Below are 18,311 nucleotides of genomic sequence, written 5' to 3' on the forward strand. Positions count from 1 at the left end.
TGGGGAACAGGTATACCTTCGACTTGATGATTTCCATTCCTCTGGGTATATTCCCAACAGTGGGATAGCTGGGTCATATGGTAGATCTATCTGCAATTGTTTGAGGAACCTCCATACCATTTTCCATAGAGGCTGCACCATTTTGCAGTCCCACCAACAATGTATGAGAGTTCCTTTTTCTCTGCAACCTCGCCAGCATTTATCGTTCAGAGTCTTTTGGATTTTAGCCATCCGAACTGGGGTTAGATGGTATCTCAGTGTGGTTTTGATTTGCATTTCTCGGATGCTGAGTGATGTTGAGCATTTTTTCATATGTCTGTTGGCCATTTGTATATCTTCCTTAGAGAAATGCCTGCTTAGCTCTTTTGCCCATTTTTTAATTGGGTTGCTTGTTTTCTTCTTGTAAAGTTGTTTCAGTTCCTTATATGTTCTGGATATTAATCCTTTGTCAGATGTATATTTTGCAAATATTTTCTCCCACTCTGTTGGTTGTCTTTTAACTCTTTTAATTGTTTCTTTTGCTGTGCAGAAGCTTTTTAGTTTGATATAATCCCATTTGTTTATTTTTCCTTTGGTTGCCCGGGCTTTTGGGGTTGTATTCATGAAGTCTGTGCCCAGTCCTATTTCCTGAAGTGTTTCTCCTATGTTTTCTTTAAGAAGTTTTATTGTCTCAGGGTGTATATTTAAATCCTTAATCCATTTTGAGTTGATTTCAGTATACGGTGAGAGGTATGGATCTAGTTTCATTCTCCTGCATATTGATATACAGTTATCCCAGCACCATTTGCTGAAGAGGCAGTCCCTTCCCCAGTGAATAGGCTTGGTGCCTTTGTCAAAGATCAGATGGCAGTAAGTATGTGGGTTGATTTCTGGATTCTCTATTCTATTCCATTGGTCAGTGTGTCTGTTTTTATTCCAGGACCATACTGTTTTGGTTATTATAGCTTTGTAGTATAGCTTAAAGTCAGGTAGTGTTATGCCTCCAGCTTTATTTTTTTTGCTCAGCATTGCTTTGGCTATGCGTGGTCTTTTATTGTTCCATATAAATGTCTGGATAGTTTTTTCCATTTCTGAGAAAAATGTCTTTGGAATTTTGATGGGGATTGCATTGAATTTGTATATCACTTTGGGTAGTATGGACATTTTCACTATGTTGATTCTTCCAATCCAAGAGCATGGGATATCTTTCCATCTTCTTGTATCCTCTCTAATTTCTCTCAGCAGTGGATTGTAGTTCTCATTATAGAGATTTTTCACCTCCTTGGTTAACTCAATTCCTAAGTATTTTATTTTTTTGGTGGCTATTGTAAATGGGCAGGCTTTCTTGATTTCTCCTTCTGCATGTTCACTATTGGAGAAAAGAAATGCTACTGATTTTTGTGTGTTGATTTTGTATCCTGCTACTGTGCTGAAATCATTGATCAATTCCAACAGTTTTTTTGTAGAGGTTTTAGGCTGTTCGATATATATATAGGATCATGTCATCTGCAGACAGGGACAGTTTGACTTCATCTTTTCCAATCTGGATGCCCTTTATTTCCTTCTCTTCTCTGATTGCTCTGGATAGTACTTCCAACACTATGTTGAATAGGAGTGATGAGAGTGGGCATCCATGTCTAGTTCCTGTTCTTAAAGGAAAAGCTTTCAGCTTTTCCCCATTCAGGATGATATTGGCAGTGGGTTTGGCATATATGGCTTTAATTATGTTGAGATACTTTCCCTCTATACCTAACTTATAGAGGGTCTTTGTCAAGACTGAGTGCTAAACTTTATCAAATGCTTTTTCAGCATCTATAGAGATGATCATATGGTCCTTGTGTTTGAGTTTATTAATATGGTGTATCACATTTATTGATTTGCGTATGTTGAACCAACCTTGCATCCCTGGGATGAATCCCACTTGATCGTGATGAATAATTTTTCGTATGTGTTGCTGTATTCTGTTTGCTAGTATTTTAGTGAGGATTTTTGCATCTATATTCATCAAGGATATCGGCCTGTAGTTTTCTTTTTTGGTTATATCTTTACCTGGTTTTGGTATCAGGATGATGTTTGCTTCGTAGAATGAGTTTGGGAGATTTGCGTCCGTTCCAATCTTTTGGAATAGTTTGTAAAGAATCGGTGTCAATTCCTCTTTGAATGTTTGGTAAAATTCTGCTGTGAATCCATCTGGTCCTGGGCTTTTCTTTGTTGGGAGCCTTCTGATAACAGCTTCAATCTCCTTTATTGTTATTGGTCTGTTCAAATTTTCTACGTCTTCATGGTTCAGTTTTGGGAGCTTGTGTGTGTCCAGAAATTTATCCATTTCCTCCAGATTTTCTAATTTGTTGGAATATAGTTGTTTATAGTAGTCTCGAATGATTCCTTGTATTTCAGATGAATCAGTTGTAATATTGCCTTTTTCATTTCTAATTTTTGTTATTTGAGTCTTCTCTCTTCTTTTTTTTGTTAGCCATGCTAATGGTTTGTCAATTTTATTTATCTTTTCAAAAAACCAACTTTTTGATTCGTTGATCTTTTGAATTGTTTTTTGGGTTTCAATTTCATTCAGTTCTGCTCTGATCTTAATGATTTCTTTCCGTCTGCTAACTTTAGGTTTGGATTGTTCTTGTTTCTCTAGTTCTTTAAGGTGAAGTGTTAGGTTGTTCACTTGCCATCTTTCCATTCTTCTGAAGTGAGTGTTTAATGCAATAAATTTTCCCCTAAATACTGCTTTTGCAGTATCCCACAGGTTTTGGTATGATGTATCATTATTTTCATTAGTTTCAATAAATTTTTTGATTTCCTGCTTGATTTCTTCTTGAACCCATATGTCATTAAGTAGAATGCTTTTTAATTTCCATGTGTTTGTATAGTTTCCAGAGTTTCGTTTGTTATTAATTTCTAGGTTTTTTTTGTTTGTTTGTTTGTTTGTTTGTTTTTAAACCAAATCATTTTATTGTGCAATTTCCTTCTACCACAAAATTACTAAAAATATAAATATTAACTTTCTAGAAAATACTCAGATCTGTAACCTTTCTCCTCTTCCAAGCTGGGGCCAACCTTCTTGTTCTTTAAAAGGTGACAGATTTCATACATATGTCTTAATTTCTAGTTTTAATCCATTGTGGTCTGAGAAGATACATGGGATAATTCCAATTTTTTTGAATTTATTGAGACTTGATTTGTGACCTAATATGTGATCTATCCTGGAGAATGATCCATGTGCTGATGAGAAGAATGAATATTCTGAGGTTATTGGGTGGAATGTTCTGTAGATATCTGCCAATTCCAATTGGTCTAGAGTCTTGTTGAGATCTTGTGTTTCTCTACTGATTCTTTGCCTAGATGATCTGTCTAATATTGACAGTGGGGTGTTCAGGTCCCCTGCTCTTATGGTATTAGTGTCTATTTCCTTCTTTAGGTCTAATAGAGTTTGTTTTATAAATCTGGTTGCTCCAACATTGGGTGCGTACATATTTATGATTGTTATGTCTTCTTGATGGATCAGTCCTTTTATCATTAAGTAGTGTCCCTCATTGTCTCTTTTTATGGTTTTTAGTTTAAAGTCTATTTTGTCAGATATAAGAATAGCTACTCCAGCTCGTTTTTCTTTTCTGTTTGCATGGTAAATCTTTTTCCATCCTTTCACTCTTAGTCTATGTGAATCTTTATGGGTGAGGTGGGTCTCTTGTAGGCAGCATATAGTTGGGTCCTGCTTTTTGATCCAGTCAGCCAGTCTGTGTCTTTTAATTGGGGAATTTAAGCCTTTTACATTAAGAGTTGTTATTGAAAGGTGTTGATTTATTCCTAGCATTTTATTGGTTGTTTGGTTGTCTTAGGTGTCTTTTGTTCCTTGCTTTCTGATTTACTGTTTGTTTTCTGTGTTTGTTGGTTCCTTAGGTTGTAGATAGTGTTTTTGTTAGCTTGTTTTCTCTTCATAAATGCCATTTTTATTACGGGTTTAGATTTTTCTTGGGTTTTTATGGCAGTGGTAGTTATTTTTCAGGAACCAAACCCAGTACTCCCTTGAGGATTTCTTGTAAGGGTAGTCGTGTGGTAGTGAACGCCCGCAGTTTTTGTTTGTCTGAGAAATATACTATTTGCCCCTCATTTCGGAAGGATAGCCTTGCAGGGTAGAGTATTCTTGCCTGGCAATCTTTGTCTTTTAGTATTTTGAAAATATCATCCCATTCCTTTCTAGCTTTTAGGGTTTGTGATGAAAAGTCTGATGTTAGCCTGATTGGGGCTCCCTTATAGGTGATTTGGCACTTCTCTCTTGCAGCTTTTAAGATTCTCTCTTTCTCTCTGAGTTTTGCCAATTTGACTATGACATGTCTTGGAGAAGGTCTTTTTGGGTTGAATACATTTGGAGATCATTGAGCTTCCTGGATCTGAAGATCTGTGATTTTTCCTATACCTGGGAAGTTTTCTGCCACTATTTTGTTGAATATGTTTTCAATGGAATCTCCATTTCCCTCCCCTTCTGGAATACCCATGACTCGGATATTTGATTGCTTCTGGTTGTCTGATATCTCTCTCAGATTTTCTTCCATGTCTTTGATTCTTTTTTCTTTCTTTTTGTCTGCTTGTGTTATTTCAAACAGCCCATCTTCAAGTTCAGAGGTTCTCTCTTCAACTTCGACAAGCCTGCTGGTTAAACTCTCCGTTGTGTTTTTTATTTCGCTGAATAACTTCTTCAGTTCAGCAAGTTCTGCTACATTTTTTTTCAGGACATTGATTTCTTTGTACATTTCCTCTTTCAGATCCTGTATACTTTTCCTCATTTCATCATGATGTCTAGCTGTGTTTTCTTGTATCTCATTCAGTTTCCTTAGAATTATCACTCGAAATTCCTTGTCAGTCATTTCAAGGGCTTCTTGTTCTATAGGATCTAGAGTTTGAGATTTATTAACTTTTGGTGGTGTACTTTCTTGATTTTTTGTATTTCTGGTATCTTTTTTTTGATGTTTATTCATTGTGGCAGGGGGTTTCACAGTCCACCGGTTTGAGACTAATGAATAACTAGGATGTTGCTGTGGTTGCCAATTTCGTATGGCTACCTCCGTGGCTGCTCAGTTGGCCTCTAGTGCCTTGTGTGTGTGGTTGCCTCAGGTCTTGGGCTTCTCCGGGGAGCCACCTTTCTGGTCAGCTTGGACTCTGCTGGGCTGCTGGATCACGTACCACAGGGTGTGTGATCTCTGTTGAGCTTTCACTTCCTGTGCAGGACTTCTCCCTGTTCCGTGTGCTCTGGCCCAGGCTGTTGGATCGTGCAGTGGCGACCCCACCGGGTGTGTGGTTTCTGTCAAGTCTCCGCCTCCCTGGCCGCACGTCTCCCCACTCTGTGCGCACTGTGCTGGGCTGGGGCGTGTCTTCTGCAACCCTCGTCTATCAGCTGGGCCTTCAAGACCCTGCTTGGCACCGCCTCGCCCAGGAAGTCTACCAGGTTTCTGCTAGGCACAGACGACCGGTCGCTCTGGGTGCCTTTGTAGCACTGTGTAGATCTTTCTCGGGACTTGTTCACCTTTGTATCCCCCCGGTATAAACTGAGTCTAGTGCCCGCCTGCAGCCAGTTCTCCAGCAGGTTCAAGCGGACCCGGGAACTCTCCTACCACACTATTCCCAACCAGAAATTGCTTAGGCTTTTTTCCGAACTGGTGGCCACAGAGATGGTATCTGCCTCCCAGTAACAGGAAGTTTACCGGGGCCGGAGTCCAGGGTGTGGTGGAGTGACAGTCGGCCCACCCGTACTTCCTTGCCCTCCCGACACTGGCCGGCGATGCCCCATGCCACCAACCCGCCAGAGAACCGCGGATGGAGTGGGAGGGGAGGCCGGCCTGCAGGCTCTGGAAAGCCCCGTGCCGGGCCAAGCAAGTGGGAAGGCTCAGTGGCAGCCGATCCGGGCAGAGCTGCCAGGACCTGGGAAAATGGAGGCAGCCCCGGGGCGGTGAGTGGCCTGGTGATGCAGGCGGGAGCCGGGTGGGCGTCAGCCCCCCAAACAGGGCTGGTCCAGGGGTCACTCACAGGGTTGTGCCAGGTCGGGCACTCACTCTCTGCCTCTGGTTTGCCGCCTTCCCCGTTCTCGGCTGCTGCCGCCTCAGGCTGTTCAGTTGCAGCGTGGCTCGGGCGCTCCCAGGAATCTTCTTTAATGCCGGCCTGAAACCTCGTATCCTGAATAGGGCAGCTGGCCGCCTTCAGCACGGCACCGGCCTCGGGGATCCTGTCTGCATCCACAGCAGCCCTGGTGTCGTGTTCCCTGTTTCGAGACTCGCTTTTGCAGCTAAGAAACAGTTCTTTTCCTGCTCCACACTTCAAAGCTGTTGCCTGTAGATGAGGCAGCCTCTCCTGCCGAGGGCAAAGTGGCGGTCACCCCCCACAACCGGCCACCAGCAGCGGTCCTCCCTTAAGAGATGGCAAGAGGAAGGTCCACAAGTTTCCTGGCTGCCTGAAGCCCAGTGGCCGCCTTTTCCACCTCAGCTACTCCGCACCAACCGCTGCAGCCACCGCCATCTTGAAAAACTCCTGGGTGACTTTTAGAACTAAAAATCTTTCTTATTACCACCATGATCAGTGGCAGAGAGAAGGAACCTTCAGCGGGCCACCCGAGTTGGAAAGCTGGCCACTCCAAGGAACAAAGTGCCACCCACTTATTCCTTCTTACCTGCACAGACAAATTATTAGCTCTGTCCTTTACATCAGTCCAGTATTTCAGAGCCAGACTTAAAGTGGTTGAGACAGTCTGCCCCATTTTGCCCCAGAAAATCGTCAGTCCCCACACACATGCAACCAGACAAACAAAAACCAGAACACTGATGCACCCCTGCCATGGGCACCACAACCAGATTATCAGAGAACTCGGTAGGAGTCTCCTTCCTAGAGATCTCCCGTGGAGCCGAACTTGCTTGTCTCCCACAGAGGAATCTGGAGTGTCCTCCAGGATTCCTGTGGCCGCGACGTGCTGGTACGTCTACCTGCTGCTATGACCACTACAGACCGATGGCTCCATCCCAGGGCCACCGAAAAGCCAAAATCAGACTGGTGACTCCCTCCCGGAGCCATCAAGAAGCTGAAACCAGACTACAGCAGACAACAGAAACACAAAGACAGAGACAGCAGACAGACAGACAACCGTGGTACCTGCTCAAGCGATCCTCCGTTCTCTAGTCCTCTGGTCCCAGAGAGAGCTGCTTCCCGGCCAATGGACCAAAAATGTAAGATCTGTCCACTGTGCCCAAACCCCACAGGTCGGGATGGCTCACCTCACAAAGACCATGAGACAGAGACCGATGCAATAAAGCAAGAGGAGTTTATTTCCAGCATGCTGGGGTCACTCAGCATTCAAGACAAAAGCGACCCCGAGCCTTTAACACAAGAGCTTTTTATACAGTTTTTTAGACAGACTTTCACAATGGGACGAGTTGTTTACTGTTTACAGGTTATCAGAGGTGACCTTTGGATTTTAACACAAGAGATTTTTATACAGTTTTTTAGACAGACTTTCACAATAGGATGAGTTGTTTACTGTTTACAGGTTATCAGAGGTGACCTTTGGATTTATTGGTGGGCTTTAGTGAGCTGGTACCCTGATAAGGAACAGTGCACTTCCCAATAGTTTATCTTCCAGGTGGCTTTTAGATAAGGAACTGGTCAGTCAGTTCCTGGAACCAGGTGGTGTTTTACTCCCTTCCTGGAATTTAATGTGTCTGGTCCTGTCTTACTTAAAATGACATTAGTTATGTTTTCTCGTTTTTAGCAAGCATTAAATACAGAAGCAAATTAAGCACGTTAAAGTTATATTTTTTTCTACAACATCAGCAGGATTTCAACATTAGCCCTAGCGCTACAGGCCCACTCAGCAGTGAGCAGGTAGTACATGATAAATCCACATCAGCAATTATTTCTTCTGCAATACATCAAGAGGAAGAACAAAATTTTAGATAGTGTTACAAAAGTAAACTATTAAAATCATGTATCAATTTTATCTTCAAAAATAAAAGAATGAACAATTAGTATACATACTGGTTCAATTAGAACAAGTCAGGGAGGTCATATTAGGTAGGTTAATTTTTAAAAATTTGGTGAGCAAATTCAATCTGTTCTGATAGAAGAGTGAAGAAACCTAATTCTTTAAAACAGACATTTTAACAAATGTAGTTTTCTATAACAAATATAGATTATTTATAAATTAGTAAATCAGAACTCCTTAGAAAGTGACTATTAAAACAAATCTCTAAATATAGAAAAATAATTTTGCTCTTTTTAGTTAACTAGAATAGAAATTCAGCTTCATGATGATAGGTAAGGAATAAGTGTAGATTAAAGTTAAATTTTATAAAAATGGTTTGTAAATAATTTCTCAATTTCTCCTTTACCAAGAGCAATAGCTTTTATACTCTCAATAGCACTTGTGTCAGTACCTTCAGTAAATCTTTCATTAAGCACCCTTGAAATGTGTAATCAAAGGTTACAACTGGAATTCAAATGATGGCTGAATAAAATTATCTGAGATTTTTAATATTTTATTTTACAAAAATAAATTTCTGACAATCTCTTTTGGTGTGGGACACCATCGGGCTCAATATTCAGCATTCCATCAACTAGCAGAGTAAATGGTCCTTAGAGCTGGCTATTGAATCATAACTCTGGTATGTGTATGCACATTGCAAAATTCAACCTGATCTAAAATGTTGTTTCTCTCTTCTTTGAATGTTAAATTTCAGAATTCATTCTCACTCATATTTCTTAGATTTTTGTTTATATAAATTACCAAATCTGTGCAATTCTTTTGCTTTGTTAGTCTTTCCCTTCTCCTCAGGTTTGATTTTAGAATTAATTGCCTCCGTGAATTCTATTGGGATCTGACTATACCTATATATCTGGTTGTTTGGAGGGAAATAAGAATAAGGGGAATTGGATTTATTTTGCATGGTAATTCCCATAGACAAGAGAGGCATAATATCATCAAGCAAAAGAGGAAATCCCTCAGCAAACAAGGGGAGAGGTGCGCTTAACTGATCAGTAAAGGCTCAGTGGGGGATGAGACCCTGTCAGTTACTCTAATTGATCCCCATTTAAATTGTTGAGGACTGCTTTTACCTAATCAATACCTTAACATTCACAGAAGAGACTTGGTGGGCTGTGGATTCAAATAAAAGTGTATTTCAGCAATATGCTGCCTCAAATTTTTAGTCTGATTTAGTTTAGCCACCTTAGCTCTGTAACGACAAGATAAGAAGTTCCTGTTGACTTAGTTATGGGAAATCTCATTGAATAATGGTGTCAAGAATAGGTGACAAGAACCCATGGATTGGAGTTTAATTATTCTTTCTTTAAGTTGTGAAGTATCATTAGAACTAGCTATTTTGTTCTACATTCCTTGAATTTTATTTGCCTCTTATTGTGTTATGTGACAAGAGTAACATGGTGCCTCCAACACTTGACTTCAATAAGCACTTCACTCAAGGTCAATGCTGATGATAATTTAACTTTTTGGCCACTACTGGGAGTAGGCTTTCAGAGTATCATCACTGAATGTTAATGGGATTTTCATGATCTTTATTGCACCCAGAATGGGTGACCAATTCAGATTCTCCCTACCCAGGTCTTTATGAGGGACTTTCACCTGAAATCCATACCTTTGTGCCAAAATCTGTCCAATTGCAAGATAAACTCTGGATAATTTAAATAGAAAAGGAAGTTGTTATAAGAATAGCAGCTAGGCGGTGGGGTCAGTGGGATGCCTGGAAAATACTGGCTTAGATGGCAGGGAGTGTCTAAGGAAGGCAAAATGGTGAGACACAGCCAAGACAGCATATAGAATAATCATAACAACACCTCTGGTAAAGCCAGACTTGACACACACTACCACAGTTACTTGAATTTTGCGCTTCCTTAAGTGATTCTTTACTTTTCTTTGAATATTTGAATCACTTAAGAGACAAAGTCCTGGATGGGAGAATCCAATTAGACAAATCTATGACCATTTCTCTCTCTAAAACTCAAAGTGATTATCTTTTAATTACAAATATTTGTATGAAAATTGACTTGCCATGAAAAGCCAAATTTGTACTAATGTTAGCAATAAACAGAAATAAAATAAATAGAAAATATTTTATTCTATATTGCTATGGGTTAAATGTATCCCCTAAAAGTCCATGTGTTGAAAACATGATCTCCACTGTAACAGTGTTAAGAGGGTGGAAAGTTCAATTATTTGAAAAGTGAGACTTTAAGAAGTAATTAGATTGTGAGGGCTGTGCTTTTGTGAATAGATTGATCTATTCATGGAGTCATGGGCATGGTTCTGATGGCTTTATAAGGAGAGCAAGTGATAAATTTAGTCTCTCTTGCTCAACCTGTTCTTACCATGTGACACCCTGCATCGCTGTAGAGAATCACCACCAAGAAGACCCTTACCAGATGTAAAGATTTTGGACTTCCCTTCCTCTGACGCATAAATCTCATCTCTTTATAAATTAATTACCCAGTTTCAGGTATTCTGTTATAAGCAACAAAAACAGACTAACACATACATAGAACAAAAAACTAAAATTTGTTTGAATAAATATAAAAAATGTATAGATTTTTTTTTGTTTTGTTTTGGTTTTTTTTTGCCGTTTTCGTGACCGGCACTCAGCCAGTGAGTGCACCGGTCATTCCTATATAGGATCCAAACCCGTGGCGGGAGCGTCACCACGCTCCCAGTGCTGCACTCTACCGAGCGCGCCACGGGCTCGGCCCCATGTATAGATTTTTTAAAAGGAAAACCACAACATTTTACTGAATGCCGTTAAATAAGATCTGAGTAACTGAGATATACCATGATCTTGGAAGGGCAAGTCAATGGTATAAAAATACTTAAACCCCTATTAGATTTTATCTCCAAATTCAAATAAATCACAATAAAATGTTCAAGAGTTCTTTCCATTCCCCTTAGTAGGCTGATTCCACAATTATACAAGGAAATGTACAAGAATAGCCAGGACAATTTTGAAAATAAAATAATGGCAAGGGACTTACGCTAACAAATTCTAAAAATATTTATGGAAGTATAGAAATTAAAATAGTGTGGTATTAACCAGAAATATCAGGCCAATAGCAAGCAGATAAATGGAAAAGAATACAGGTTCTGAAATGCTTATGTACATATAGAAATTTAAGTTCTAATATGAGCATCACTTCAAATCAGTGGAAAAGAATAATAAATAAATTATTTAGTGGCAATCTGTTAACAATTTGGGGGAAAAATCCCTATCTCACACCATTTACAAAAATAAATTCTACTCAGATTACACATTTAAAAAATCAAAAGAAAAAATATTTTTACATGTCTTAGAAAGGTCTTCTTAAACAAGAAGTACCTAGAAAAAACTAATGTGAAAAGACTAATACATTTGATAAAATTAAAACTTCTATTTGACATAAGACATCACCATTCAAGTTAATGAAAGTGCTAGCTGGGCAAAATAATATTTCCAACCAAAATATTGAAAATATGTAAATTACACAAATAAAGAACAATGAGCCCAATAGAAAAATAGAAAAAATATATGGGCAGGCAACTCAGAGAAGAGAAAAAATTCAAATGATGAATAAAGCGTATAAAAGATGCTTAACCTCCTTAAAAACAAAATAAGACAACAGGATACCAGTTTCACCTATTCCTTCGCAAAAATTAAAATGTTCTCAAGGATGTGGGGAATGAGGAGCCTCACAACAGTCTCACAATAATATAAATATTTTCAACATTTTGAAGGCCAGTTCAACACTATCTATTAAAATTAAAAATGAGTGAACCTCCTGCAGATCTGCTTGTTGGTATCAGCACTCGTGAAATACTGATTCATATGCCCAAGAGATTATAAACAAGGATATTTATTACATGAATGTCTGTAAAAGCAAAAAATTGAAAGCAATCTCAATTTTTTTTCAACAGAAGAAGTACTAAACATGTTAAGGAACATATATTGATAACATTAAACAGTAAGAAATATGCTGTTGAGTGAAAAAAGACACTACAAAATACCACATTCTGTATTACAATATTTATATTAAAAATTAAATACAACACACAAAACACATATTTCTATGTACTACCTTATATAAAAAGTTGAGAAAATTATATAATAAGCTGGTAAAATGATTGTTTCTTGGGAGGGGAATGGAACTATGTATGGTAGTACTTTAAATTTATCTGTAATGTTTTAATATTTTTAAACAATAATGTATTCACCTATTACCTATATAATTAAAAATTATATTAAATTTGCAATTTGTCTTTTGATTTACCTGTTGAAGGAAATAATAAAATTGATTGATGTGATCATACTATAGTCACCAAACACATATGATTTTACACATGTAAAGAAATAGGCCATATATATGGCTGTTCTTCCCAGTGAAGTTTAGTGAACTTTTCCCTGATAATTAAAGGAAAGGTTCCCACATGAATCTCTGAAGAGAAAAAAAAGAAATAAGGATGTGATAACATTTCTTCAGGTAAGTGATAATGTCAATAAATACCATTTCTAGTATGTCAAGTAGTAAATTGCAACCATCTATTAAGTATCTTGCATTCTCTGAACCAACATTTAAGGGCTAATCAATGCATAATTTTTAATATTCAGAATAAGATGTTAGGATTTTTTGGTCAAGATCAAACATGGTAGCAAATGGCTTTATCCCCATGAGCTTGACTTTTCCTGTTTGATTATTTTTTCACTCCTTATAGAAATAAGTTTATGATGAATTTTGGGCCACATTTTAAAACCACATTCAAATAATGACACAGAATGTAATGAAACACATTGCAGAGCTGAAGGCGACCAAAGCTGAGAGGAGGTTGTCCACCCACTGAATCTTCACAGAGAAACATTCAGCCTAACTCCTGCCTGTGCTCCTCACAGGAACACCTGAGAGAGCTCTAGAGGTAGTTTTTTTTAGCAAGAACTCACTCCCACAATTCTTGAGTCCATATTTATTTCAAATATTTATGACTATCTGCTATAACTATCAAATACTTGCTACCATGTCAATGGCCTTCCATAAATTAGGGTGTTACACTTCTCCCTGTGTAATGGAGATGCAAAAAAGAATTACTCAAAGCACCATGAATGCATTGAGAAGCCCAGAGGGACTGTACCCCAGCAACTCCTCAGTGAGAAGGAGAAAGCTGAATGTGACAGCCCTGATTCAAAGTTAGCTTCTGTTTTTTATTGTAAAGACAAGGAAGTTCCACAAGAAAATTCAGTTGATTCAATCATTACAAAAGGACACAAGGACATGGGCAATGTGACAAAAGCTATCTATGGCTAAGTATAGCTTAACAATGGAAACTAGTCACATCAGTAAAATTAACAAAGTAACATTCCAAAGTACAATTAGTGAAAAGCTAAGTTGGTCAAACTGGCTCATTATCTAAAGTATGGTCTCTCCTTAAGCAAAAGTTATACTCTTACGATAAAATCTAAATACAATTATCTCTAGTTTCTCCCAACAGACAGCTTGCCCCTAGCAAACATTTTTTCCACAACTTTCCCTTCAGCAATTCTTAAAATCTCTTAACAGGATCCCATATGACAACCACCTGTTATCTCTAAAAACATTAAAGTATACAATCCCATACCTAAACAGCGATTAGAGTTGATTCCATGGGCTTTTGCCAAGCTATCTGTGGGCTGTGTCCTCCTGCCCAAGGGCTTTTGCCCTATTCATGCACTTAACTAAAAACCCTATTCTAAAATCAAATGAGAATCAAGATTTCTAACCCCTCAACATTAGGGTTTTCTGATTTAGTCAATATAAAAAAAAAACAAACTAATCTAAATGTAGAATGTGAGCTAAAGCTTAAGTTTACCCATCAAGCTCAATAGACATACTCTGATAAAAGATTTGGAAAATATCATTCCTCTAAATCGGGGATTGGAAAGTATTTTCTGTAAAGGACCAGAGAGTAAATATTTTAAGCTTTGTGGATCATAAGGTCTATGTCGCAGCTATTCAGTTCTGCCATTATAGCATAAAAACAGCCATAAACAATAACTAAATAAATGAGTATGGCTGTATTTTAATAAAACTTTATTTTTGAACACTGAAACTTGAATTTCCTATAACTTTTGTGTATCATGAAGTAGTATTCTCTTTATGTTTTTGCAATCATTTAAAAATGTAAAAGCCATTCTTAACTAATGCAGGTCATATAGAAACAGAACAACAGACAACAGGTTGAACTTGGTCTGTGGGCCATAGCGTGCCAACCCTTGCTTTAAATTATAGAAAGCAATTGCTAATATGTAAAATAGAGCTTACTTCTATTTATTACATTGCAATGATAATTTCTTAATTTGTCTAAAATTAGTGGTTCTTCTGTGGGCCAATTCACAAGTAGCTGGTAAAAAATGGAAACAAGTGCTGCTTGCCTTGTGTGGCCTTGTAAAACTGAATAATTAGTTATTTTCCCCCCACAGACCTTCAGGACGAATAAATAAGATAAAGCATGGAAAGCCTTTAGGACAGGTGTCTCGTACATAATCCAAGTTCAATAAATGATAGATTATTAATAGCCTGCAAGTTTCTAGGCCCACTGGCAAGTACATCTTTAATATGAAAACAGATGTTAGCTACAGCCAGCAGATTTCTAACATTCCCATCCCATTGGCAAGACTGTCCCCATGGTGAGAAGGGTGCAGTTCTTCTTCTAGCCTCATCAGGAAATATCTTGTCACCCTGATCTGGCTGCTTACATAGTCTATTTTCAGATCATCTCAGGCTCTGTAGTACTAATGTACTATTGTAAATATTTATTTTTGCAACGAATTGTGAGGTCACCAGAGTGCATCCCAAAAGTCGAATCCACTTGTGATATTCTAAAAGTAAGGCTTCTGAGGTCAAAGCCTGGGGGTCAGACCCCAAAACTTGGTAAATTCACCAAGGTAATGAGAGATGCTCATGAAAGCCTCCTCAGACAGCACCTGCAGCAAGCTCCATACCGCCGTCTCTATATTGTCGTGCCACGTGGTACAGAGCAAGCTATTCTCCTCATATGATCCCACACTGTGTCTTGGTGCTTAGTGGACTTCAGGTCCTCTGCCTAGGTCTAGAGATTTCCATTTAAGCATCAGGAAAGGGTTAGGCAATCAGGTGAGGAGAATCTTTTAGTAATCAGATCACATTACAAAGCAGCTATAATACAATCAAAACTGCAGAGAATATATATATATTTTTTTTTTTTTTTTTTTGAGTGATAAAAAGAAGAAAATAACTAGGAGGGAGAGAGAGCATTTTTTCACACCGACATTTTTAATCCTGTTTTGTCAGAAATATTTATTAAAACACCAGTAAAGCCTCTGCTACTTAAGATTTTTAAACGTACACATTATGTCCATGGGCTTTATATGCAGACACCGGCAAGCTGTTCTGGAGTATGATTGCTTGGGTGTTGTCAATATGAACCTCAGCTGTCTTTTGGGGATCATTCTAGGCCATGGGAAATTGCATTGTGCTGACTAATGAGCAATTTGTGGTAGAAGGTAGAAGACTGCCAGACTCACAGAAATGTTCATTAATACTTTAATATTTCTCCTTCAAACTGATTGCATCTGTTAGCCTTCTACCTAATGTACTTCTGTGTGGGCAGCGGGCATTTTTGTTCTGGTTTTCATTATAAATGTGTTTCTGGGTTTTTTTGTGTTTTTTTTTTTTTCTTTTATCGTGTATATTTTTTTTCTTGTATATGCAAGACAAATGCTTTCAGCCTGCAAGTAGAGCTAAGCCCTCTCAGAGTAACTGACTCATTTAGCGGTGCTTGGCTTCCTGTGCTTGTCAGCGGCAGGTGACATTTAGCACAGGCTTTATCTCAGTTGTGGTAATTACTGGGCTGACATAAGCTCTCATACACAACACAGATTGTTTTCAGCAGTTGTAACCAAGCAACTCTGCTTTCTCTCTAGCAGTTTATGTGGCTTTCAAATAGTGGCATTCCTCATAGACTCACAGGCACACATACATACACACACACAAACAGTTTAATGTCATTTGCATGGAAATAGTCATTCTTTGTTGCTCTGACTATATTGATTTATGCCAGGAGGTGATGGAATGGGATATCTTCATTGTATGCAACTATGCAACTTCTGCATTACATGCTGGTAGTGCATCCTATTACACAGAAAGGTTATTGTTATTGTAATGTATCTCAGCAGTGCATCCAATGCTACTTTAATGATGTAATTAATATGCTTGGATTTACCATTTGTTGTTCTTACGTACCAATTCTGTTACTGATGAGATAGCAACGATTATTATTATTATTATTTTAGTTATTAAGAGTGGCATTTTTTTCCTTAGAGAAGTTGGAGTGGAAAGAAAATATTTTAATAAAAGAAGCCACAATCATTAACAACACTTAATTATTTGTGTCAGACATATCTTAAGTGATAGCAACTTTCAAGATAATTTTTAAGTTTAGACAACTTAAAATTATTTATATTTAGTCAAATTATTTATTCTGACTACTTAGATATGAAAGAAAAAAAGTGAATAGCCTGGCACTTTGATATTTTCAGTTTTAATTGACATTCTCATATTTCCAGACTCTAAGACTGGTCAGTTAGCTGGTTTGTAATGGTAACATTACAAAATACACAATTGTCCAGAACTGTAATTCAAAACATGTCAGTTACATTACCTTTGCTATAAATTTTAATTATTTAAATGTTCACATTTTCATTTAAATGAATTGTGTGATTAGACATCATGCTGTTTAATGTATAGGAACAAGATGTAGAATTACTAATAATAAATTGCTGCATTGTAGATGAAATACATGCAGGCTTCAGCCCAAGGGTTCTGAGCAAAGTGATGGACCAATAGCAGCAAGTTCGAAAGAGGCTTAGAGCAAGTCAGGGCTGAAGTGAAGTAATAAATGAGAACGTAGCTAAACAGAAGAGAGTTGCCCAGTGCTACTATGACCAATAAAAGAGAGAGAGAAAACCTGAGCATACTACTTACAAACATTTTTCCGTTTGTTAAAAAAAGATGAAAAAACATCTTAGAAGTATTTCTAAGACCTTTAAATGTTGTAATAAATGTTAGAAGAATTGATGTTGAGCCAGATTGTCATTATGCAAAATAAGCTTTCTGTTAAGTACAATTTCCATAAGAAATGTTAACCTCTGGCATTTAAATAGGAAGGCAAGGGATGAGTTGCCATCGTGAATAAATGTTAAACCTGAGCAAGATATGGACTTATCAAAAAAATTAAAAAGAACTTTCCAGCCTGCCCTCAAGTTCCATCAAGGGAATAAATGTATTGTATGAAAATATCTGCCACTTATTATGCTGAGCAGGGATGTGAAATAAAAATACTAAATGACAGTTAACCTCAGATAGTACCTTTACTTCATTATGAGGGAAGCTCTCATTTGATGGAATTCACCTACATTACATAAGGCACTTTAAATGGCAGCTATCTTTTAAATATGCATTTACTCATAGTACCATTTTTTTTAAACAACTGAATGTTGATTAGAATTAAAATTCCATTCACTTGACACAGATTCTGCCTCTGTCTAGTGTAAAATGCCTCCAGTGTCAGGTTATTTCAAATTCTTGAGGCTACTGATAATTGATCTTACGGTTATGACTGATGCTTGGGTTTCTATCACAATGCACATGCTTATAAACATTCATGCACACAGAGAGATAACTTTTGTATTGGTTCTTTCAGTGTTTTCTCTGCCCAGAGAAATGAAAAAAACACAGATGATCCAGATAATGAAGGGAGAAAGATTGTGAGTAGTAAGAAAGCCAAAGTTAAAATGCTGGCTGGCATTCCACCACCTTCCCAGTCTTGGGCTTCTTTATTATGGAAAGTCATTGATATTTGCCACTTACCCACCTCCTGCACAGAGGTTAGCAAATAATCACACTGATGTATCTGAAATCTTTACAGGGAAGTGTTGATATTACTTTAAAGGGTTATCCCTTGAAGTTAAGTCTCAGAAAATCTCATAACAACCATTTCCCTATAAAACATCCACCCTCTTTGAAAATTGAATTTCAGGCTTAGCAAAAATCACCATAACAACAGGGCTGAAAACTGAATCCTTCCACTTCTTCCTTGTAGACCACAAGAGAGAAGCAAACATGCTGTAAGTTTCATCCCAAGGAGATGAAAGAGAACAGACTATAACCAGCCCCACACAAAGCCTGCACCAGGCCACCAACACGTGTGATCAGTGCACAGCTGTGGACTAGCTTTTGAGAGAGACCTTGTCTCACAGCCCGTCACTTAGAGGTCATAATATTTTAATGGCTCTTCTCTCTGAACAGAA

This window comes from Cynocephalus volans, chromosome 2 (genome assembly GCF_027409185.1).
Source record: "Cynocephalus volans isolate mCynVol1 chromosome 2, mCynVol1.pri, whole genome shotgun sequence".
NCBI lineage: Eukaryota > Metazoa > Chordata > Mammalia > Dermoptera > Cynocephalidae > Cynocephalus > Cynocephalus volans.